Genomic DNA, 12183 nt, shown 5'->3' with positions numbered 1-12183 from the left:
AAGACATGGGGAAATAAAATAAAACCTTTCATATAGCAAGAGAAACAGAGAGAGGCATACCTACCAACTACCCAGGAGGAGCAAACCAGATAAACTGTAGTGAAGCCCTTATATGGGACAATTAATTGAACTCCTAGTTGACTCAATTGATATTTGAACTGACCAACAGGGGATGACCTACCCTGAAAGGCTATGATGTAAGCACTACTTTACCCAGTGGAGAAGCTGGACAGTTTAGCCAATCAGCATTCGGCTAGCGGAGCAGGGACTGAATAAAAGGAGAGGTAGGTCATTTGCAATTTGTCTCAACTGGGGACTGGTTCCTGATCTCACTGGTTTGGAGGAAACAGTGGAGAAGCCGCCTGAAGCAGAGGAAGGGTGGCCGTCTTGTACCTGGTAACTGTCCTGCTGAAGTGGAGAAGCAGCCTGACTTGGGAAGTAAGGCTTCCCTGCTGCGCTGAAGAGGGAAACCTGAGAGAGCCGAGCTGAACCTTGAGCAGGAGAAGAGGTCCACACCCCTTTGATCCAGAGGAGCTGGAAGAAAGACCGCCCATGCTAGCCTATGGAAGGGGCTATGCAACCTAAAGTTCCCCAGTGAAGGGGGGGAACGGACTGTGGGCAGCCTGATTACACCTGGAAGTAAACAGGCGAGAAGGGGTGAGCCCAGTTCGAAGGAATCAACCAAGATACTCTTCCCCTTGCTCCAAGTGAAGAGAAAGTGAATACAGACCCCAGAAGAGGGGAAGAGAGTGAGGATACCCATGAGCAGGGATAAAAGAGAAACAAGATACAATACTCAGTTAAGAGAAAGGGAATGGGAAACCCAGAATGGAAAAGAACACCCCAGATTGGGGTAAACCAGTGAAAACGGCACTCGGGCGTGTCAGGAGAAAGAGACTCAAGAAAAATATGCTCACAGAATACTCCTACTTCTTGTCACCCTCTGCATATCTAAAGAAAGAATCACTCATGCATACTCTGTTTATAGGATCAATCTTGTTTTTTATCTAAAGTTTTACAGTTCAACATAAAATGGACACTTAAGAGATGACATCAAACAGTATTTAAGCGGAAATACAGAAAATATTTACAACACACGGAACCAAACGTTTTTTTGCAAAACAACCACTGTGTGTGTAGGACAAAATCAACCTCAGGTGTCGTTTGCCATGAAGTGCACATAAAACTAGTATACACCTAAACAGTTTAACATTATAACATCACATATACATTTCAAGGACACAAATATTTTCTTTGTGTTTGGCAGCGTAAATACACTGCAGTTGGGGGTAAAGCGTCTACACCATGGTGTTTCAGCCGTTTCTAGGTGGGCTTTATGTGCCTCATCTGATATACGGCCTTCATCAGGACGGGGGTCTGTACAGTATGATGTCTGTGCTGCAGGGGAAAGGGAGACTTGTCAAGGGAGTATTCGAGCACCAGTTATTTGAAAAGAACGAATCATGCACTGTGTAGTTTTGAAAAAACAAAAAGCTTACCTATGGGTAAATTAATTCCACAGGCTCTGCTGTTAGGAGATCCACTAGCCTCAGGGGCTGATCTCTATGGGGTCCTGTTGTCAAAAAACAGAAAAGAACCCGGGGTTTCTGATTAGTGTTGGTGTCCCCCTAGAAATGGCTCAATAAAAATGCAACCCAAGCGGGCACTGCGTACATGAAAGGAGTCTTACCTCTCAATGGAGGTGAAAATCTCTCTAATGTCAGCCAGGTCGCATTTATTCTTTTATTCCGTTTTTATTGAGCCATGTCTAGGGGGACACCAACACTAATCAGAAACCCCGGGTTTTTTTCTGTTTTTTGACAACAGGACCCCATAGAGATCAGCCCCCGAGGCTAGTGGATCTCCTAACAGCAGAGCCTGTGGAATTATTTACCAATAGGTAAACTGTGTGTTTTTTCAAAACTATACAGTGCATGATTCATTCTTTTCAAATAACTGGTGCTCGAATACTCCCTTGACAACAGTCTCCCTTTCCCCTGCAGAACAGACATCATACTGTACAGACCCCCGTCCTGATGAAGGCCGTATATCAGATGAGGCACATCAAGCCCACCTAGAAACGGCTGAAACACTGTGGTGTAGACTCTTTACCCCCAACTGCAGTGTATTCACGCTACCAAACACAAAGAAAACTATTTGTGTCCTTGAAATTTTTATGTGATGTTATAATGTTGAACTGTTTATATGTGTATACTAGTTTTATGCGCACTTCATGGAAAACGACACCTGAGGTTGATTTTGTCCTACACACACAAAGTGGTTGTTTTGCCAAAAAACATTTGGTTCCGTGTGTTGTAAGTATTTTCTGTATTTCCGGTTAAATACCGTTTGATATCATCTGTTAAGTGTCAATTTTATGTTTAACTGTACAACTTTAGATAAAAAACAAGATTGATCCTATAAACAGAGTATGAATGAGTGATTCTTTCTTTAGATATGCAGAGGGTGACAAGAAGAATAAGTTACTTCTTACTTGGTAACGTTCTTTCGATGGGATGTTCCTCCGACGTATTCCTTATCTTGATAGATCATCTCCAGCTTGCTGGCCTCGGAAAACAAAATTTCAGTAGAGGACGCTGCGCGTCGACGTCCCTCGAGCCGATGTCCCTCGACAGCCTCCGTATCGGCGCCGACGTCATCATGCGTATAAATAGACTCGTGCAGCGTCCGTTGCTCGGTTCTGTTTTGACGTTTAACAGTAGCTTTACATGAATTGGTTATTGACCCACAAGGAGCGTAAGCTGTAACCACAAGGGAAGTTTTACTGAGGGGATGGATGGGAGGGGCGTTAAGGAATACGTTGGAAGAACATCCAATCGAAAGAATGTTACCAGGTAAGAAGTAACTTGTTCTTCGAAGGGATTGTGTCCTCCGTCGTATTCCTTATCTTTGATAGACTCCCATAGCAGTGGTGTGTAACCGGAGGTGGGAGTAAAATTGCCATGTTTCCCTTTAATAATGAACAGAGTGCAACACAGCTTTGCCAAATCTAGTCTCTTGGCTAGAGGAGGAATCCAGGTTGTAAAATGTTGTGAAGGTATGTGCAGACGACCATGTGGCAGCCGCACATATGTCTCGAATCGGTACCCCTCTTTGGAGGGCCGAAGAGGCTGCGATACCCATGGTTGAATGAGCCCTAAGATTTTGAGGAGGCTCTTTCCCTGCCAGTTTGTAACATTCCAGAACGGCCAAAATAATCCATCTGGAAATGGTCTGTTTTGTTATCGGTAATCCCAATTTGTGCCCTGAGTAACCTACGAACAGTTGGTCTGCTTGCCTAATCCTAGCAAGTCTGCTGATGTAAAAGCTCAAAGCCCTCCTTGGGTCCAGCCTATGTAGCCTTTCTTCCTCTTTCCCCGGATGGGGAGGGGGATAGAATGAAGCTAAGGTAATCTTCTGAGTGATGTGGAATTCAGAAACCACCTTTGGGAGGAAATTAGGCTTCACTTGTAGGACAACTTTGTCTTTATGAAAAATTGGAGGAGGGGGTTTACTAGATAGAGCTTGTAATTCGCTCACTCTCCTAGCAGATGTCAATGCCACTAATAAGACAGTTTTAAGGGTGAGAAATCTTAGCGAACAAGAGTGGAGTGGTTCAAAAGGAGTACCCATCAGGAAATTTAAGATTAAATTTAAGTCCCATAAGGGAACTTGGAATGGTCGTGGAGGATTGACATTGGTTAATCCCTTCAGAAATTGTATTATTAAGGGTAACTTGAAATGCGATGGTTCCTCTGCAGTGCGCTTGAAGATCGATAGCGCTGTGAGATAGCCCTTGATAGTGCCAACCTGAAGGCCCGAATTTGCCAAATAGAGTACAATAGATAACACCGTTGGTGTACCACATGAAAAGGGATCGATATTCTTTTCTCTACACCAGCTGCAAAATTTGTTCCAACGGCAGCAGTATAAAGTCTTTGTTGCTGGCCTTCTGGTCAAAAGCAACACCTCCATGACATCATCTGGGAGGTCCCAATCCTTGCATCTCAACCTTTCAGATACCAAGCGTGAAGTTTGAGGGTTCTGATGTCTGGATGGAGAACATGACCTCCCTTCTGCGAGAGAAGATTCTCCTTGAGTGGAAGACGAATTGGAGGGCAGATGGACATCTCCAGAAGGTCGGGGTACCACGTTCTCCTGGCACAGTCCAGGGCAATTCGGATCATGGCTTTCCAGACCTTCTCAACCTCCTGATCATTTGAGGAATGACAGGGACTGGAGGAAACGCGTACAGAAGTGGAAACTCCCAGTCCACTACGAACGCGTCCCCTAGAACTCCTCTCGGGGGAAATTCTCTTGAACAAAACTATCGCACTTCCCGTTGATGCTGGTGGCGAACAGATCCACTTGAGGGGTTCCCCAAAGGGTGAAGATCTGTTGAAGGACTTCCTGAGCTAGTTCCCACTCGTGGGAGACTGTACTATGCCTGCTCAGAGCGTCCGCCGTCAAGTTTTTCTCTCCAGCTAAGTGAACTGCCGATAGAGCGATTCCTTCTTGGATTGCCCAAAACCAGAGCTTCATCGCCTCTCTGCACAGAGGCAGTGATCCTATGCCTCCTCTTTTGTTGAGGTAGTGCATGGCCACTGTGTTGTCCATCATTATCAGGACATTTTTCCCCTGTACAGATGGCAGAAAAGCCTCCAGCGCAAGTCTGATTGCTCTCAGCTCTAACAGGTTGATATGTGGTCTGGATGGAGACCAACGACTACTGATGGTCAAGTCGTTTGCATGGGCTCCCCACCCCATGAGTGAGGCATCTGTGACTACTGTTATCTGCGGCCATGGTTGCCAAAACAGTTCTCCTTTCAAAATGTTCTCCTGACAGGCCCACCACTGAAGGTCTTGAGCCACCTAGTCCGGAACCTGAAGATGATCTGTCATTCTCCCTGAGAATTGCGACCACTGAGTTCAGTGCCCACTGAAGAGATCTCATTCTCAGGCGAGCCTCTGGCACAAGGAAGATGCAGGATGCCATGAGGCCTAGCAACCTCAAAAAGTCGAAGGCGGGAGACGTTGGGCATTTTGAAACTTGGTGACCATCTGTAGAATATCTTGAGCCCTCACCTCTGGTGGCGAGGCTTTTCCCAGGGAAATGTCCAGGACCGCTCCAATGAACTGGAGTCTCTGTGATGGTATCATCTGTGACTTCTTTAAATTGAGGGAGAAGCCCAGTTTGTGAAGGAAGTGGCAGACATAATCTAGCTGGATCTGAGCTTGTTCCGGAGATACAGCTCTGATCAGCCAATCGTCCAGGTAGGGGTAGGCGTGAATCCCTTCCCTCCTTAGACTTGCAGCCACATTAGCTTGGTGAAGACCCTCGGGCGGAGGTCAGCCCAAATGGCAGAATTCGAAATTGATAATGAGAGCTGCCAATTGCGAACCTCAGGTATTTCCCGTGTTTGAGATGGATTGGCACAAGGAAATAAGCATCCTGAAGGTCCAGAGATACCAGCCAGTCCTGGAGCTGGAGGGCCTGAAGGATCTGAGAGTTACCATCTTGAACTTGTCCTTCCTGAGGAACTTGTTCAATTCTCTTAAGTCCAAGATAGGTCTCAGTCCTCCGTCCTTCTTCGGTATTAGGAAGTAGGGGGGAGTACCAGCCCTTGTTCCTCTCCGCTACAGGTACCGGTGCTATGGCACCTTTCTCCAGCAAGTCTACAATTTCCTGCAAGAGGAGCGGATCTGGAACTTTCAGAGAGCTGTTCCCCGGTGGATAACTCTGAGGAATGCGTAGAAAAGGCAGGCAGTAACCTTGGGCAACTGTCTCCAATGCCCAAGCATCTGACGTAATAGCCTGCCATTCTGTCAGATGTTGAGTTAGCCTGCCCCCTACTGGTGTCTTGTGAGGAGAGTCCTCAGAGTGATTTAGAGGCGGCTGATGCAGATGCCGAGGCTAAAGAGGCACCTGCTGCTGCGGCTTTTGTATTTTTACCCCGTCCACCTCGAGTGAATCTTTTTTGACCTCTTTGAACCGACTGTCCTCTGCCCTTTCCGAATGGGGAATAAAAGCGAAAGGACTTACCTCTCCAAAGAGGTTCCTGAGGGGCGATATGGCATTTCATGGATTGCAGCTCCCAGGGCTTTTGCTGCTGCTTTGGATGTCTAACTTTTCTAGGCTGTCATCCGCCTTCTTACCAAACAAAGAAGAGCCGTTAAAAGGGCATATTTAAAAGTCTGGCTTGTACATCTGACGCAAACCCAGACTTTCGCAACCATGCAAGTCTGCGGGTTGTAGTACTTGCCCCATGGCCCTAATGATACTGTCAGCAGAAACAATGCCAGTTTGAAGGGATTCGCACATTGCGTCTTTACCATCCTTAATGATGTTTAGAAACACTTCCCTTTCTTCTCCCTCTGGGAGGCAGTCAGCCACTGATGAAGCACACTCCCAAATTGTATGGCTGAACCTTGCGAGCGTACAAGTAGCGTTAATAGATTTCAACGCCATGCTACATGCAGAAAAGATTTTTTTAGCCATAGAGTCGTATCTTTTGTCATGCCTGTCCTGTGGAACAGTAGGGTATGCCGATCTACTGCCTGATGCAGTTGCTGCTTGAACAACCAGACTCTCTGGAGTTGGATGTTTAGACAAAAATTCAGGGTCAGTAGCAGATACCCTATATTTGGCTGATAACTTCTTATTAACCGCCAGGCTAACCTCAGGAGTTTCCCAGTTAGCCAATATTTTTCTTTGTAATGCAGCGTGAAATGGAACCACAGGATTCTCCTGTGGGCCATTAACTAAAATGTCTGTAAGGTCATCCTGTTGGAATGCAGGTGAAGGTGTAGACCAACCCATGAACCCTATAATCCTTGCCATTAAAATTCTGTAAGGGGTCTCGGCATGTTCCCCAGGGTCTGGTTTGGCAAATTCTATTTCTGGGGAAGTATCTAACCCACTTGCCTCATGTAAGGATTCTCAAAGGTCCTTTAACCTATTTTCCTCAGAGGTAAATTCCTCTGGTTCAGGTGTTGTAGTTCTCTGCAACCCAAATGGTCTTTCTTGATCCGAATCCTCCCCTTCTTCATAAATTGAAGACAAAGGTCTGAAATGATCAGACCTTGGAAATGGCTTAAATCCCATTTCCAGAGCAGAAGGGGCCACATTTGTCATAATTGGTTGAGAAAACGTAGACGTCGTCGACGCGGATGTTAAAGGCTTCGAAAACACTGAAAAAGGCGTTGACAAGATCGGAAGAGGCCTCGTAGAGCTTGAGAGGATCGGAATCCTACTCAAGGTTGTCGATGACATTCTCCAAGTCGTGTTAGAGGCCCTGGGTATTACCGCTGGCTGTGAGGTAGTGACGGCCGTGGGTTTGTTCTTTTTCGGCGTCGAAGACGGCGTCAATTCGATCAACCTATGCATTGATGAGGCCTTCGATAATGGCGTCGATGACGCAGATGTATGTGTCGAAGGGACTTTCGACGATGGCGTCTATGGTACAGTGCCTTTGCTCGAGGGTTTGTGACGCTCTTGAGTAGTTTCGTTCGCCGGGTGCAACGACTCGCAGCATTTTGATTTTTCGGGTCTTTCACCCAGGGTATCACCCTCAGCTGTCTTCGAGGGGGTCGGGCCACTTTCTTGAAGACGCCAAGCATCCTTTTACGGAATTCCTCCCACTCAGCCTGGGAGCTATGTTTTGTGGAGCAGGTGACGACTCTTTCCGGGGAAACTGAAGAAGACGAGGATGCTTGGATCTCGAAGTGTGGTGGGAACTGTTTCGAGACCTAGAACGAGAATGTTTCCTGTGTCGGCGAGGAGACGAATGTCTCGACTCTGCCGAGGAAACTTTTGAAGGAGTTTTAACTGTCTTACCTCTCTCAAGCTTCCCCTTACGCTCCTTCAAGGCTTTCACCGTCATGGACATGCAGTCCTTGCACTCCGAACATTGGTGCTCCGATCCCAGGCACCACAAACAGATCCTGTGAGGATCTGTCAATGACATTTTCTTTCCACCGTCTCGACATTTTTTGAAGCCGGACCGTGGAGTCGTCGGTACGGATGAGGAAGCCATTGAGTAAGAGTTGGTATTCCCGAGGAATAATGAAGAATTTATCTGACTAACGAACTGAGCAATGCGATTCCGAGGCCCACGAAGCGCGGAAAAACGGAACTGAGCAACGGACGCTGCACGAGTCTATTTATACGCATGACGACGTCGCCGCTGATACGGAGGCTGTCGAGGGAAGTCGACGCGCAGCCCCCTCTACTGAAAAAAAAATGTTCCCAGGCCAGCAAGCTGGAGATGATCTATCAAGATGAGGAATACGTCGGAGGACACAATCCCTTCGAAGTAGGAGTATTCTGTGAGCATATTTTTCTTGGACCTATTCAATTGTAATTTTTGTTTCCTAAAGAAACCCTCCTGGGTAGAATAGGCTCCAAACAAGGAGCCCAATTGTTGAATACAGGAGAAAGAGACTGAAATATCCGAAGACTTTATTTTGAACAGCCTTTGGAACATTTAACCCTTAGAGTCGCACCTGAAGTACTTTTCATCCAGGGGAGAAAACAGCTCTGACCAAGAGTCCCTGTTCAGGACTCCAGAAAAAAGTACAAATAGAAATGTCCAACATGAGAAGGAAATAAAATATCCAACAAAGGTGATGGCACAATGAACAGGGCTTAAACCACGAGGGTCATCCATTTTGCGTGTCTGATACTCAAAAAGGCATTATCACAGTAAAACAAAAGGTGCACAGTAGTGCAGTAGAAAAAGAGTAAACATAAGTTAATTGCCACCAGCTGGTTGTGTGTATATCACAAAAGAAACTCAATTGTTACTTGCAGGAAAGTAGAGACACAATGCACCCATGCTGCACACCTACGGTGGTTTATGCAAAAACAAGACTACCCAGTGCACCCCAACAAAGCGAGCAGAGTATTCAAGGCTAATCAGACCCCACTCACCCAAAAATGGGGTAGAGCACTAATCCATTAGGAGATGTGCTGGGGACTCAATTAAATCAATGGAGGAAAGCTGCAAAAAGAGAAATCTTTCTCAACAGGGGTCGAGAAGACAAAGCACCCAACAACACGAGAATACAGTCAGAAGAACAATTTTGGAAGCACCACTTGAAGTAGCAGAAGAGCTAGTATGTCCCGATCAGACCCTGAAAGCACAGCTCAAGAGGACTACTGAAAAGACATCCTGGAATGGGCTGCGACTGCCTGCATCAGGAGTGGTGTGGATTAAATAAATTAGGAAATAATGCTACAATCACAAGGAGCATCCACTAACAGATCCTTTTTAATTTGCCAATTAATCTAAAGAGCAGCAATACACAGTGGTGGATCATGCCTACTATGCCTAGGAATAGAGGAGCTATTCGCACCACAGAGCATTCCAGAGGTGATCTGAAATAGATAAGCCAGCCGGGACCCTGTGATGAAGGAATAGGTTAGGCTCACTCTGGTGTACTATCTCCCTTGTCATATTGCATCCTACATTTGCCAATGGAAGACCAGTCGGCTTTACTACCTTAAGTCAAAATAAATGTATTATTTGGTTCAGGATGCCTCCATCTATCAGAGCCCGGTAAATCCAGGTCTGCTCAGACTATCCGGGACTCCAATTACACATTCTTCACAATAGGAGAAACAACAGAGTGCTGTACGTCAATAGGATACAGTAATAGGATGAAATAATATGGATACGATTAGAAGCATAGAATTCTAAGGGTACAGTTGGAAATCTATAAAGATGGGACAAGAGGGGTTACAGGAAAAGGATAGACATAAGGGCGATAAAAAACAAACCTTTGGAGCAGGCGGCACGCCAGTTTGTCAGAGGATGTATAAGATGCCAACCATTTCCTCTCAGCCACCCTACACTTGCTTTTAAGGGTGACGAGATCGGAGTCGTACCAGGAGTTGCACTTGGCTTTAGGCTTCATGCGGATCCTCATGACAGGGGCAAGCGCATCGGGAGTATCAGAGATAGCAGAGGGGAGCATGGAAAGGGCTGTGTCAGGGTGTGAGTCAGCCATGGGTCGTTAACAGGGATTTAGCCACCCCTACCTACCTTCATACTGGCTAAAATGCACACACATTCTAAAATCCTCTGATCAATTCTCATACCACGGGTCCTTCAAGGGCGTTTACCCACAGCGCTTTGAGGCCATACCAATGGCATTACATTAGGCACTATAAAAATGCCATATAACGGAACAGAAAAGGGTTACATTTTTTAAAAGTTAATTGCCAATACCAGTGAGCTTAGAGGAAAGAGCAGGGATGGGTGGAAAGAGGGTGTACTAATCGACATTACTCTGTTAATGCTTTGCACAAATGTATCACCAAAAGAAAAGTTCAATTTGTAGCAAATTATGCTGCTTAATTAATATAATGGAAAGTGTTCCAATGGTTGCAACTGGGTTTCAAGTTTTTACTGTGTACATAAATATTGAGCGCCAAGAGACCACGCAAGTGGCAACAGTGTGCGGTACAAGACCCATTAACATTAAAAAAACAAGGTGCACAGAGGAAGCAAAGGTGTTCCCTTTTCATGCCCCTAGAAGGCGCTGCAAGCACAACAAGAAGACTGCTAGAAAGCGAGAGATTAGAAGCAACTTTTAGATTCATCCATTTTCAACCGCCATTCATATTAACACATGCCCATTAAATATGGTAATATTGTGACAGACGGCGAAAAGCGTAAATGTCTTTCTTGATAGATTGTAAAGATCAACATTTACATGTCAGGTATGCATTTCCCCATTGTGGGATATGTTGCTAGAGTGAAATCATGTGGAGATTATTACGATGATGTATATATATGTTTTAACCTAGTTGTTTGGATTAGTAGCTTATCTATTGTGGACGTCGGGCTAAACTGCCTACCCCAGGGTTCGAGGACAGCGCAGACACCTTAGCCTGGGTAGGCAGCTTAGCATTACATTCCAAAAGGTGGGGTGACTGGGTTCAAAGGGACCCCATCGCTAACCCTCCTCAGAGGTGTATGTGGCATTGGTACCACTGTCTCTTCTGCAATGCCTGGCAGCCTCTTTTCTGGCCATATTTGTTTTACATCTTTCGCAGGACTACTACTGCCATAACCTCCCAACCAGCATGACAAACTACTTGCAAAGTTGCGGAAACTTATGATTTCATAAAATGGCATATTTTGAGAAATCATCTAAAGGTTGTCCGCCTTACGTTTCTGACCCCTCACACAAGGCTCCAGCTAGTGGTTTCCATGCAAGGTCTGACGGGATTCCCTTGCAGACTAACCTGACCTGGGTGCAAGTTGTCCAAGCAAAAGTTGGATTTGCTGCTGAAGACTGTAGACCAACCATGCTGCATTAGAAGCCAAGCAGACGATAGATCTGGGGGACAACCCTGGAAAGTCCCTCCCGCCCAACCTTCCAAAATAGAAGGATCTAGAAAAACACATCCATGGTGGGATGTGTGCAAAAACAAGGAGTGCCAAGCTGCTTTCAGTCAGCACTAAATATGTGATGAGGATGCGGCCCACAAAGAGGCAATTACTTTTTTCAACCATGCTACAAGAATTTATCGGGTCTATGCTACTAGATAAAGATGTTCAGATTTTGGAACAGTGAAGAGCCAGACATAGAAATAACAAATAGGAAGTACATGGGCAAAAACCGTAACAGCAGATAAAAAGGAGGGTACGCAAAACAACATTTAAAACAACTGCAAACATTATAATTCACAAATTAAACAGCAGTGCCCTCATCAGATGTGCTTGGCTGGTGATCCAAATTCAAAGCTGTACGATGCAGATCTCATCTGAATTTCAAATGCCATTCTTTCACAATACAAAAGAAAAGAAATCATCTTCACACATACTATCTATCATTCGTGGTCATACATTTGATTAACATGTGGGTTGAAAGAATGATCCACATATTGCCTTAGTCGAGGTTGCAGGATTATGAACATTTTATATTTATGAGCACTGTAGCACAGCACTAGCACTTTATGAGATATTAGAAGTTTGATTGAAGTTGAATGAGTAACAGTTATGTCAGATGTGGGAATGATAGAATGAGTGAATATGATACTATATCGGCATGGATGCACCTTTGATTATTGTGATAAACACATGATGTTGTGTCAGAGTTTTGTATTGTTGATACAATACATTTGAAAAATATGTTTTTGTATTAATACATGAATTCATAAATATTCTCGCA

The 12183-nt window shown here is 45.2% G+C and overlaps 1 protein-coding gene across 1 annotated transcript in view; it reads right to left on the bottom strand.

The window, feature by feature from the left end:
- The window catches only part of LOC138480594 (uncharacterized), a 414351-nt gene that overhangs the window by 177753 nt on the left and 224415 nt on the right, over positions 1-12183 (bottom strand). The window lies entirely within an intron of this gene.

Source organism: Ambystoma mexicanum, chromosome 5p, assembly GCF_040938575.1.
Source record: "Ambystoma mexicanum isolate Mex_15411 chromosome 5p, UKY_AmexF1_1, whole genome shotgun sequence".
Lineage (NCBI taxonomy): Eukaryota > Metazoa > Chordata > Amphibia > Caudata > Ambystomatidae > Ambystoma > Ambystoma mexicanum.
Note: the sequence above shows the minus strand (reverse complement) of the source record. Positions and strands in the feature narration are given on the sequence as shown.